The sequence below is a fragment of the Sebastes fasciatus genome, chromosome 5, assembly GCF_043250625.1.
Source record: "Sebastes fasciatus isolate fSebFas1 chromosome 5, fSebFas1.pri, whole genome shotgun sequence".
NCBI lineage: Eukaryota > Metazoa > Chordata > Actinopteri > Perciformes > Sebastidae > Sebastes > Sebastes fasciatus.
Window position 1 is genome coordinate 22,595,378 of NC_133799.1, and position 12,787 is coordinate 22,608,164.

Sequence of the window (12,787 nt, forward strand, 5' to 3'; positions counted from 1 at the left end):
TATTGGCTGTTCATTCAACGGAGGCAGCTGTCAATCACTCACAAACTCCGATCAAACGGTCAAACCAGGCAGCGCTGATCAAATATGAATCAATATTCTGTTACTGTAATGTCTATTTCTCGCCTCAAATGTTTTCAGAAACAACTGTACTGTTTAGCTGGAAAATGAGAAAGTTTGCTCCGGCTGGTGTGCGGTGCTTGGTATTTTTCTTCAACTGAACTACTAGCGCTGCCTAGTTTGACCGTTTGATAAGAGTTTGCGAGTGATTGACAGCTGCTCAGAGACGGCAGGATCCAGCTCGGCTCTGATCAGTTGTTTTCCTCCGGTCTGTGAAATCTTGCAAATGCCATTAGGAGCACCGGAGGACACCGGAGGACACAGATTTCAGATTACCTGTCTCATGCACTACTGTCAAGATATAGTGACCGTTTTGTAAAAATAACTTTTTTTAATAATATTTGCTCCAATTCTACGCACTGCAGCTTTAAGCTATTCTTATTTCTTTCTAACGTCAACCAGAAATGTTTTTAGCTTGTCGAAAAAGCTGCAGTAAAATTGTAATTTTTAAAGATTTTACCGATAACTTCTGACGTTGTGGCTCCGAGCTAAACTGCAGACCTTCCACCTGTGCACAGATGAAAGCAGACTGGGTTATATTTGCATTATATATTTACATTTTCTTTGCTAACATTAGATGTTTACACAGCTAACGGCCATATTATGCATTATGAAAATTAGTTAGCCAGGGCGTTCATGAACGTTAGTTGCCAGATCTCGGTCTCTCGGTCTGTCTGAAAAATGCCATTTTAGTGTCAGAATGTTTGTAAGATATGTGGCTTGTGAAAAATGGGTCCAATATTTACTTTGGTGACTATATGGGGCGAAAGAATCGGTCATAATCTGTGTTCACGTGCACTTCTAACATTGGAGTTAATAGACTCAGGACATGCCAAAACCCACGTGACACAGATACAGTAAACTGACTCTCAGTGCACTGTCTCCTTTCTGAACTGTCTCTGGTTAAATTAACCCCTTTCTTGTTGTTTTCAGTGCCCCCAGATTTTGGAGTGACCTGCCGAAAGAACTTCAGTCTCACCTTTTAAATCGCCTCTTAAAACCTGTTTTTATAGACTTGCTTTTATATGACAGCTTATTATGCCACCAAGGCAAGCATCTACATGTAGCCCCACTGCTAAGACCAAAGGCTGCTTAAAAAGAACCGGTTCATGCGACATGTCACTCAACCACGTCAGGAGGCAGAAGTGTTTTTAGTTGTTCTGAACAGCCACACTGGAAGGTGGGGTTAAAAGACGGCCGTCATAGAGAGGGGGAAGACACGATAAATATCTGACAAGCCATCTGACGAGCAGTTCTGTTGAAGCATACTGGCCCCTTAATGATGACAAAACTGAAACTCCATTTACGTGTCACATTGGATCTGATCTTTTTCTAAGATACTCCTAAGAGATGATTTTTTTAAGAGCCCATTCTGCAATCTGGTAAAAACTATAAGAAAATGGTCAAATATCTTCTTTTTCTTTATGTGTTGGTCGACAAACATCATTTAATAAATCTGGTTCAAAGGATTGGCTATTATAACAGAGATGGACCAACACATTCTCATCCCAACTCGTCACATACCACCGCTTTGTCACTTTATTTTTGGCAACAAAACCACTACAGTTAGGTTTAAGAAAAAAATACATGGTTGGGCTTGAAACTACTACGTTTGTACAGTGAAAATGAAACTGAATGTTGTGAACACGGGACAAGAACAAACAGCTGATTGTAACATGACGCACGGGACACGAACAGCGGTCTCTTAGATGAAAGCCTTGTGTTTATTGGACCCATCCACCTCCGATCCCACCCGCCCTTTGCGAAACCAAAAGTACTTATTTTAACCCAAAACATGACTTTTACTAAACCTAACCAAGTAGTTTTGTTGCCTAAACTTAAACGTAATTGAGAGTTTCGAAACGGAAAAAAGCGCCACACGGGGTTAAAACACTACAACGCTGATATACAGGTATGTCAAAATGTTGATATGAAACGGAATTTTCGTTCAGAAACACACGTATGTAGAAATGTTGGTGAAATATGTTTTTGATTCAGGAAAACTAGCCCTGTATCCTAAAAATTACTTTCCCATACAACTAAATTGCATTCTCAATTTACGTTTGGAAGGAAACGTATTTTGTTGTTTGTCTTTTAGGTATCACAAATACCTTTGTAAGTCTGCGGACGGTCGCAGCGGGTGATGTAGTATATCGAGCGACCCTTGAATAAAATTACGTTGAATAAAAACGTTATTGAATAATAACGGGTATAACAAGTATGAAAGTCCACTACTGGTGGGCGGGAGGGGAGGTGGATGGGTCCAATGTTTCTAGAAATGTTGATATGAAACGTATTTTTGGCGCAGAAACGTCGGTGGTTTGCAGAAACGTAAAATGCCAGCATTTTATTCCGCCGACTGGGTTGGACGTTGGAGGGGTTTGGATCAGTGTTTGTGTATGTGTGTGTCTGTTTGGCATGACTAATGAGGATTTAGTGGAACAAAGAGGCGTATCCGAGCCACAGCATTGGCTATGAGGGAGGCGCAGTCGTAGCTACAAGATACGTACGCCAGTGACTGGCCGAGACAACATGGCCCTCTCCTGAAGAATGCTTCCTCCCTGGCAGCCCGCCGACGACTAGCTGCCTGCCTGGGAATTAATTGAACGGGCCACTCCATGTGCAAGATTATGACACATGCTCTATGTGTCGAGCCGTGTCAATTTACTGCTGGGATGGGGGATGGGTGGAGCAGGGGAGTAGCAGGATGGAGAAACAGGAAGATGATGGTTTATAATAGAGTGAAGGTGAAGCATGGGGAATAGTTTATAGAGAGTCGAGGGTTTCTGGTGGGAGATTATTGTCCCGCATGTAAAGTAATGGTTCTTTTATTCAGTGTCCCTTAAAATATTATCATATAATAGCCTATGTATGTTCAGCACCAAAACCAAGCTCTGTTGAGTCACTGTACACATAGTGACCAAGAAAACATTTATAGTCAGCGTCTGAACCTCTAAATCACAGAGGACGCCCAAGGAGTTTCTTCTTGTTCTTATATGTAAATGCTGATTGACAAAACCTGATGAGATGAGGTTTGGAAAGATGCATGAAATCAGATTTTGACTTGATTCCTTGGGAGAATAATGAATTTTAACTCATAGCACACTGTATGCACAATACTAGTTCTAACCATAGACTGTATATAAGAAGTGAATGTAGTCACCTTGATGTTATCCATTGGTTTGTGGACTGCTGTTTTGACGCCTTGAGTTTGGCGTTTTGGCCGTCACCATTTAGTTTTTTTGAAACCAGAAGTGACACGAGAGGGTGGAGCTAAGTACGACCGAACGCTGAATAAGACATTTTTAGGTGACCAAAATGTTACAATTAACTTTCATGAACTGACACGGACAACACCCAGATCGGACAACACCATGGTAGCGACCTGTCAAATTACAAGGTAGAAGTATACCGTGCTTTATGGTCTATTTGACCATAAATGGGACCATAATTTACTAAATGAACATCATGCTGTATTGAAAAAGACTTCAAACTAGCAATTGAGACCATAAACTCATGTTTAAAATGTTTACTGAGGTAATAAATCAAGTGAGAAGTAGGCTCATTTTCTCATAGACTTCTATACAATCTGAATTCTTTTGCGATAAGAGGAGTCGCCCCCTGCTGGCTGTTAGAAAGAATGTAAGCATTGGCATCACTTTTCATACCTGGAGGTTGCCGCCTGGTTCTAACTATGATTTGATAGTAAAGTATATGCAAACACTAGAAAAAATTGTAACTCCTTACACAACAACTATAAAGAACTATGCAAGGAAATAAATAAAAAGACTATACAGTCAGCCGATTAGACTGTTGTCAGGCTATTAAATAGGTGTTATCAGTCGCTATAAGCCCCATAGATGTGGGTCATTAGGGGCCTACTACACCTTAAAATCATCTATTCACATGGAAGATCACCAAAAGAAGGTATAAAAAAAGATGACATTGACCTCTAGCAACCGTAGTAATTATTACGAGCAGAAGTGGAAGTCAGGCACTAGGGCAGAGGCCGGGGATGATGGCAAAACACAATGTTTTTCCCTGAATTTAACTAAGTGTTCTTTTTTGCCTAAACCTGAAGTTGTAGTTTCGTTGCCTAAACCTAACTGTTTTTTTTTGCCTAAACCTAAAGAAGTTGTAGTTTTGTTGCCTAAACCTAAAGAAGTTGTAGTTTTGTTACCTAAACCTAAAGAAGTTGTAGTTTTGTTGCCTAAACCTAAAGAAGTTGTAGTTTTGTTGCCTAAACCTAAAGAAGTCGTAGTTTTGTTACCTAAACCTAAAGAAGTTGTAGTTTTGTTGCCTAAACCTAAAGAAGTTGTAGTTTTATTGCCTAAACGTAACTGTTTTTTTTTGCCTAAACCTAAAGAAGTTGTAGTTTTGTTGCCTAAACCTAAATAAGCTTTTTTGTTTGTGTTCAATGTGATGTTTCATTCAGTTTTACATGTTAGAACGTGTTGCTTTTAAGTTTCACTTTCACAACTTAGTAGGTGTAGCAGGCCCCTAATTACCCATATCTACGGTGCTTATAGCGACTGATAACGCCTATTTAATGGCCTGATAACAGTAGAATTGGGTGGTACAGTAGTGCCCTAACTATGCAGCTCACAAAATAAAATAAATAAGTTGTTGGAAGAGCAGTTTGTCTGCAGTTGCAAAGTCTTTAAATGAAACTGTGCAGTGTTGATGTTTTGTCGTTGCACAACTTAAATCATCTTCTGTACATTAACTGCCCAAATAGTGCACTAACAAAATTGTCACATAATATTTTATAGCATTTACAAGACTGTACATGCAAATATAGTAGGTGTATTTATTGTTCATGTAAATGATGAAAAGTAGCCTGAAGACGCACCAACTGCCACGGCTGCAACAGTCTCACAGTAATAAACACAAGGAGGATCCAACACAAGGAACTGGATTACTGAGTCATGTCTTTATATTTAAACTGGTAGTCAAGCGTTGTGTCATACGGCATCAGATCAGGTTTTGCAACTGTAAAACTTTGGTGGAGCGTCACATTTAACAAGTCAGTACTCACCACAACACTATCTTCAGTTTGTGAGGTTGAACAAGCTCCCCTGCTGTTTAACAGGCACCTGCAGTCCAAAGTGGCTAATGTTGAGGGAAGTAAGCAAAATGTTTTATTATTTGTTATGTTATGTTGTGATCAGTTTTCTCCATACATTTAAACTTCAGACACCAACAAATACACCGTTTGATTTCATCATCATATCCCATATCTACGGTGGACAATTAAGTTTAATCCTGAGACAAAATCAGGCCAGCTTCTCGTCCTTTAATGACTTACTCACCCATGAACTCATTTACATGACTGAAAATCATGCTTCTTAAAATCAGTCATGCACCATAGACCCCAAGAACAAAACTGGACGTCTTGGCAAAGCTTGAAGTAATCCAACAGTATGGAGAGTATCGATAATGAGGACACAAACCTCAACTAGACTCCCGAGCCCTGCTCAATTATATGCCAGGATTTGTCCAAGTAGATAAATCAGAAATAATTGCCCAGTTCCCCCTACATTTCCTGGCCACACTGAATGGAGATGAGGGGCCACAACACAATACAATCAGACATCAGTCACTTCTCAGCCTTCACGGGTCAGTGGCTGAAACAATAGGGAACATAGGGTAATTGTTTACCATATTTATTTGGACAAAGACATTGTTTTTCTATTTATTTTTGTCCAAATCAAGATTTCAATATGGTCAACTGAGAGGCGGAGATAATATGGAGCTCTTTATCTTCCTTATCGGGTTCTCTTTCTCGGCTAATCCTGGCTCACCTATCAGCCACTTTACACTTGTGGCTGTCAAACTCTTCATGTGTAATAATGTACATGTACATACGTTTGCAAACTGCTGGGATCTGGGTCCGCATCAATAACATGATGTCAGTCATTGGCTGCAAACAAGACACCAGTAGCAGACACAGTGTGCCTGTTAGCACTCTACAGCTTTTTCAAACTGTCAAAAAACTCAAAATGTCACAAAAGTTACAGAAAAGTCACTCACAAACCAAACCAGAATAAACTAGTTTAAGTGGCAGTTGCATAACAGAAGTGTTTACTTTAGAAAATAAATATGGGAGTGTCTGTGTCTGTGTCTGTCTCTTTTTTTTTTTCAAGGGGACATATCATGCTCATTTTCAGGTTCATACATGTATTTTGTGTTTCTACTAGAACATGTTTACATGCTTTAATGTTCAAAAAACACTTTATTTTTCTCATACTGTCTGTCTGAATATACCTGTATTCACCCTCTGACTGACAGGTTTTAGCGTCTGTCTCTTTAAGACCCCCTCCAGAAAAAGACATGCTCTGATTGGCTTGAGAGAAAAATATGGTGCATCTTGGCAAAGGTCGTTCTGAAGGTCCCTATCTCAGTCCAGCCCCTACACCCTCTCCTTACCCACTTCCACTTCGTTTGCAGGTTCGCGTGGAGGGTCTGCCATATTAAATGCCACCAATTAGCGGGGAGTGGAAGCAGGCTATATAACCCTCTAATAGAGAGCCTGCATCGATGCATACTGACTGGCCACGTGTGACGGCGTTTTGCATTCGTCATGGAACACGCTCCGTACAAATGTAGTTCCATGCAAATACCCGTACAAACGTAAACTGCTCAAATTAAGACAGACATTTAATATTGTCATACAGACGTTAACATGGTTGCATTGTATTTATTCAAATGCCTAGTTGACATAAATGTCGGTATTGAAATGAGACATTTACCAAAAAAAAAATATGCCACCACAGAAGCATGGGAGTAAGTTTTATTTTTAATTTTTAGTTTCTCTGTATATTGCATGTTCTTTTTTCTTCTTAATACTGTACTGTGAAACTTTGCACAGCCCCGAGAATATATCAACACAGTCTCACGCCAGTTTGTGAAATAGTCACGAAATGTAATCTATTTGATTCTTGTATATAGACGCCAATTTCCCTTTTTTTTTTGTGACGCTAAGCAGGACTTTCAACAAAAATGTTTCCGTGCGTCCTACGAATTTCCAGCTCCAGTCTTTTAAAAAAAAAAACTGCTTAGTTAGGTTTAGGAATAAATCGACTCGGTTCAGCTTGGGTAACAAATTACTACGCTGGGTTTAGGAAAACATTGTGGTTTGGGTTAAAATACCTCCGGAAGTGCTGTAACTTAGGTATGGAAGTTACGTTACAAATAAATCAACTTTGACTTGTGGTTTTGACACGGGACAAGAACAGCGGTCTCCTGGGCGAACGTCCTGGCGTTTTTTGACCCACCCATCCACCTCAACCTCATCCCTACGCAGCGTTCGCCGCTCTTTATACTTCCCGGTTCATAATTACGTTAATTACATACAAATTGATTTTGTGCTGACCATCACGAAAAAAAATATGAAATTCGTGTCTATGTACAAGAATCAATACATTCAATTTCCTGATTATTTCACGAACTGCTGTGCGACTGGGCTGAATATATCTTTGCACATTCCTACCAAGCTTTCATTTTAAACAGATACATTGTAGGCTGCATATTTGTTAAATAGTCGGCCTATTTTTCATATTTTGATTGTATTTTTTTCTATTCTATATTTATGTTTCTTGTTTAGGCACCGAAACACCCTGTCCTTGTATGTGAAAAACTACTTGGCAATCAATTCTATGTGGAGTGAATGTAATGAGTCTGCTACCACACTGTCCACACTGTTACTTATGTACAGTAGATTATTATTAGTGCTGTGTATAACAGTTGCCGCTTAATACAAAACTATGGTTACAAAACATTACGATAGTTTCCGTCAGAGAGAGGGGAAGTTTGTCCCAAAGCTTGCCGCTGTATTTATACCCTACACCTTACAGAAGGGTGTTTCACCTAGCTGTGAGTGTGCCTACAAACAGAGTTTACTCCGTCACTGAGTGGGAGTGGGGAGGATCTAGTTTGAGAAAGGCCCAAGCTGTGGGCGATATATTCTAATGAGCCTACATGTGACTATAGGAAGAGGAGCCAAATCTGAATGTCTTGTTGAATCACATGTTTTCTGATCCAGACAGCCCACAAAAAAACTGACTGTGTTGTCTCATTTCACAGTTTGTGGGTTGGTAGGCAGCCAATGTATGTGCACATGCACTGAAAAAGTGAGTTATTCATGAAGTGTCCCCTTTAAATTACAGAAAGATAAAGACTATAAACCACCCTCTTCATGCAGAATAGAAAAATAGCTTTCAAGGTCTTTCTTTTAATGTCACGCGGCAGTGTTAGGTCAACAATGGCTGACCGAGGGGAACTATAAACAGAGAGAAGACGGGATGAGAGGAGCAGGACAAATGGTGTATGGAGGGCTGAAATGGAGTGAATCACCTTTTACAGGGTCCTGCCTCAGCGCTCCTGGGTGATTGAACAGATCAGCTGGGTTCAGCCTGACAGAGTGAAAGAGAGAGGAAGACAGGAAGAGAAAGATTTATCGGTATATAGCGATGTGATCCTCCGACTGTATGTTACCAAAGTAGTAAATCATAGTGTGAACACCTGCGGGGTAAAAGGTTGGGTTTATCCACACACTGCCAAGGTGACGGTAAACCGTTAGAGGTTAATTCAAGGTCAGAGCACAAAACAAAAACGGCAAAATCCTACATATTAAATAAAAAACCTGAAGTCATTTGTAAAATATGAGATTTGTTACTGCCTTGACTTCCCTCAGAAAAAACACCTTGGTATCTAAAAGTTCGTTACAAATAGAAGGCTGACATCGACATTGAAAAGATCATATTTTAAAGCGTAATTCTAGTCGTGTGCCATTTGACACATGACCTCTCTGCTTTCTCCATTCAGAACCTCACTGCTTTTCTGCTATCGTCTAGCTAAAGGCATTTCATAGCGGTCCCACTCGTTCCTAAAATTGAAAACAGAATAAAGACAGATATGCAAATTTAAAGTAAGGTTTGCTAACACCTCATAATAATTCATAAGAACTACACCAGAAAACTGCTGTTAAAATGAACTTTTGTAAAATGTATTTAAAATGCATAAAAAGACAAATATACATATACACATATACATATATATACACATATACATATATATACACATATACACATACAACTATGTAACTACGTAGTAGTATGTGTTGCAAAAATTGCAGTATCTCTTATTAATTGCATCCAAAAAGCACCTCAATAATTAAAGAACAGGACTGTGGAGGAACCCCTATGAGTGAGAATATAGTAATATTAGTTTTGGACATTACAAATCTATTCATATTTTCATACTACACTCAAAGAAGGTAAGATGTGGCATCCTTTATTTAGATTATTTTAGAGACGACCATTTGAAAGGGTTTTTGTAACTGTTGCAATGATACACCTGTTGTCCAAATATTTTAAATGCCTTCATGAAGTCACTGGACATTATTTAAAAAAAAAAAAACATTTCAGAAATCAGATTATAACCTCTTTAGTGTTAAAGTAAAGCAAGACGTAATAAAGAAAAATTCTGCCACATATTTATCTTATTTAAAGTGTCTTGTGGAGATGTCATGGCGAAGTTTGACATATAATCAATCGATTGAAATATTTATTCGCGATTAATCGCATTATTGTCCTAGTTAATCGCAATTAATCGCAAATTAAATCACACATTTTGTATCTGTTCAAAATGTTCCTTAAAGGGAGATTTGTCAACATGGGAGTAGGCAAATATGCTGCTTTATGCAAATATATGTATACATTTATTATTGGAAATCAATTAACAACACAAAACAATGACAAATATTGTCCAGAAACCCTCACAGGTACTGCATCTAGCATAACAAATATGCTCAAATCATAACATGGCAAACTGCAGCCCGACAGGCAACAACAGCTGTCAGTGTGTCAGGGTGCTGACTTGACAATGACTTGCCCCAAACTACATGTGATTATCATAAAGCGGGCATGTCTGTAAAGGGGAGACTTGTAGGTACCCATAGAACTCATTTTAATTCACATATCTGGAGGTCAGAGGTCAAGGAACACCTTTGAAAATGGCCGTGACAGTTTTTCCTTGCCAAACTTTAGCACAAGTTTGGAGCGTTATTTAGCCTCCTTCTCGACAAGCTAATGACACCAGTGGCTTCACTCTAGCTTTAACCCGCTACAACCTAAAAATCGCAAGTTGTATTAATGCGTTAAAGAAATTAGTGGCGTTAAAATGAATTTGCATTAACGCGTTATTATCGCGTTAACTTTGACAGCCCTAGTGTCTGTTGTTTTTTCTTTAAGTGATGTGTTTTGTATGTTCTTCCAGCAGTTGATGTGACACAGTAGCCACGTCAAAACAGCTTTTAAAATGTGCTCAAGATCAGGGAGGTCTATCAGGGGGAAAATGGCAAACAAAAGTTTTGTTTGTTTCGGTGTATTTAGCATGAACAGTGATAACCACAATGCCTGAACAAAGACCTAATAGCTTGTATCCAGATGTATCTAGATTGTGTCCAGATCCATTTAGGATGGCCTGCAGAGTGCATCTCAAATGTGTCTCCAGTGACCAATTCTGATGAGATTTTGCTCCCCTGCTCACATGTGATTTTATCTGTGGGGACGCTGAATGCTGCAGAAAAGGAAATCATCAGATAAGAGGACCGCTGTGGCTATTTGGTATTTCCAATTTGGTTTTAAAATGTCTGAATTATGCATAGGCAAATCAACTGTTTTGAAGTCCTGTCATCTATATGCACACTGGCTGAATATGTATTCCTTCAGTTCAGCTGTAGATGCATTCACACTATGTATACTTAAGAATATGGTTTATTATGAAAAGTTTACCTGCCAGGGACTCAACACAGTATTACAAAAGAGCCTGAGTTTAGCTATCCAAACTGAATGTTAAAATCATTATGCAGGTTTTTCCCTTCTCCCTGGTTCAACCCAGGAAGCATGGTTTTGGTGGTTTGCAGGTCAAAAGACAAAAATTGGTGGTTATAATTGGTGTTTGTCTTCACCTTCGTTTTTACGTTCAAAAAGTTGTTGAAAAAGAATGGTTGCTTCGTGTTTCTTTTGGATGCATTCCCGCCTACAGTATATTTTGTTCTGTTCATCAATCAGTTAACTCAAGATGTATTTTAGGTCCAAGTGTTGACAGGGCCGAAGAAATAGTGCCAGTTACAGTGACTCAAACTCCAATGAAATAAAGAAAAACATCAAAGCAGGCAAACGGTGATGGAAAGTTCAAAAACACCACAATTACCACTTCTATTTCAATAATACTGCATTAAATTAAATGATGCTGGCAAAGGTTTCCCTCTTAAAATAGGTATTTTGTAAATTTTTTAGTACATCATACAGATTTTTACTGTTGTTGCCTTGAAGGGGGTTTCACCCATAAATAGAAGGGCTGTCAAAGTTAATGCGATAATAACGTTTAACGCCACTAATTTCTTTAACGCATTAACGCAGAAAATACAAGTATGAACCTGGAAATGAGCATGATATGTCCCCTATGAAAGAAAAAAGCACACACAGATACTCCCATATTTATTTTTAAAGTAAACTCTTCTGTGACACAACTGCCACGTAAACTAGTTTATTCTGGTTTGGTACCAACCATGTCATACTAGCTTGTTGTCAAAGAGGCTAAATAACGCTACGAAGTCACGCTAAATTTTGGCGAGGAAAAACTGTCATGGCCATTTTCAAAGGGGTCCCTTGACCTCTGACCTCAAGATATGTGAATGTAAATGGGTTCTATGGGTACCCGCGAGTCTCCCCTTTACAGACATGCCCACTTTATGATAATCACATGCAGTTTGGGGCAAGTCATAGTCAAGTCAGCACACTGACACACTGACAGCTGTTGTTGCCTGTTGGGCTGCAGTTTGCCATGTTATGATTTGAGCATATTTGTTTTATGCTAAATGCATTACCTGTGAGGGTTTCTGGACAATATTTGTCATTGTTTTGTGTTGTTAATTGATTTCCAATAATAAATATATACATATATTTGCATAAAGCAGCATATTTGCCCACTCCCATGTTGATAAGAGTATTAAATACTTGACAAATCTCCCTTTAAGGTACATTTTGAACAGATAAAAAATGTGATTAATCACAATTAACGAAGGGCAATCATGCAATTAATCGCGATTAAATATTTTAATTGATTAACCAGCTTTTTTGTAAATTTTGTAAATTTTTAGTACATCATAGAGATTTTTACTCTTGTTGCCTTGAAGGGGGGTTCACCCGTAAAAACAAACATAACACACATATAGTATACCCCTGACTTAGTTTTTCATTAGTTTGCTGTACCAGTCTGTTATAAACTTTAAAAAGAATATATTATTCGCTAAATTATTTTAGTTATTAGGTTTTATAAAATGATAAATCTACAGTTTTTCTAGTTTTCATCACTCAGACAATACTTTTCAGTTCATTAACTTTCAACTTTTTAAACAAATGTATTCATGCAATAAACAGATTTATAGTTTTGGAATATTTGGGAGAATATGCACGTACTAAATCAGTTATATTTTTCAATGACTGCCCAGTAATACTGTATTTAACCTCATAACCATAACCATGTGCACGTAAAGAGTATTATTATTTTTCTGTGTCATGAACCTCTGCCATTGTCAACCATTAAAACGGTTGGCTCCATGACTGTTTTCCCCTTTACTTGAACTCTGTTGACAAGTTGTATT

The 12,787-nt window shown here is 38.5% G+C and overlaps 1 long non-coding RNA gene across 2 annotated transcripts in view; it reads right to left on the minus strand.

Annotated features, from left to right (window-relative positions):
* The window catches only part of LOC141767996 (uncharacterized), a 52,327-nt gene that overhangs the window by 11,310 nt on the left and 28,230 nt on the right, over positions 1 to 12,787 (minus strand). Inside the window, exons 2-4 of one of the 2 annotated variants that reach the window (XR_012593979.1) lie at positions 8,473 to 8,531; positions 5,156 to 5,229; positions 578 to 625 (exon numbers count right to left, since the gene is read on the minus strand). This is a non-coding gene — a long non-coding RNA (uncharacterized LOC141767996). The remainder of the gene's footprint in view (positions 1 to 577; positions 626 to 5,155; positions 5,230 to 8,472; positions 8,532 to 12,787) is intronic. The other variant, XR_012593978.1, reaches the window with a different exon arrangement.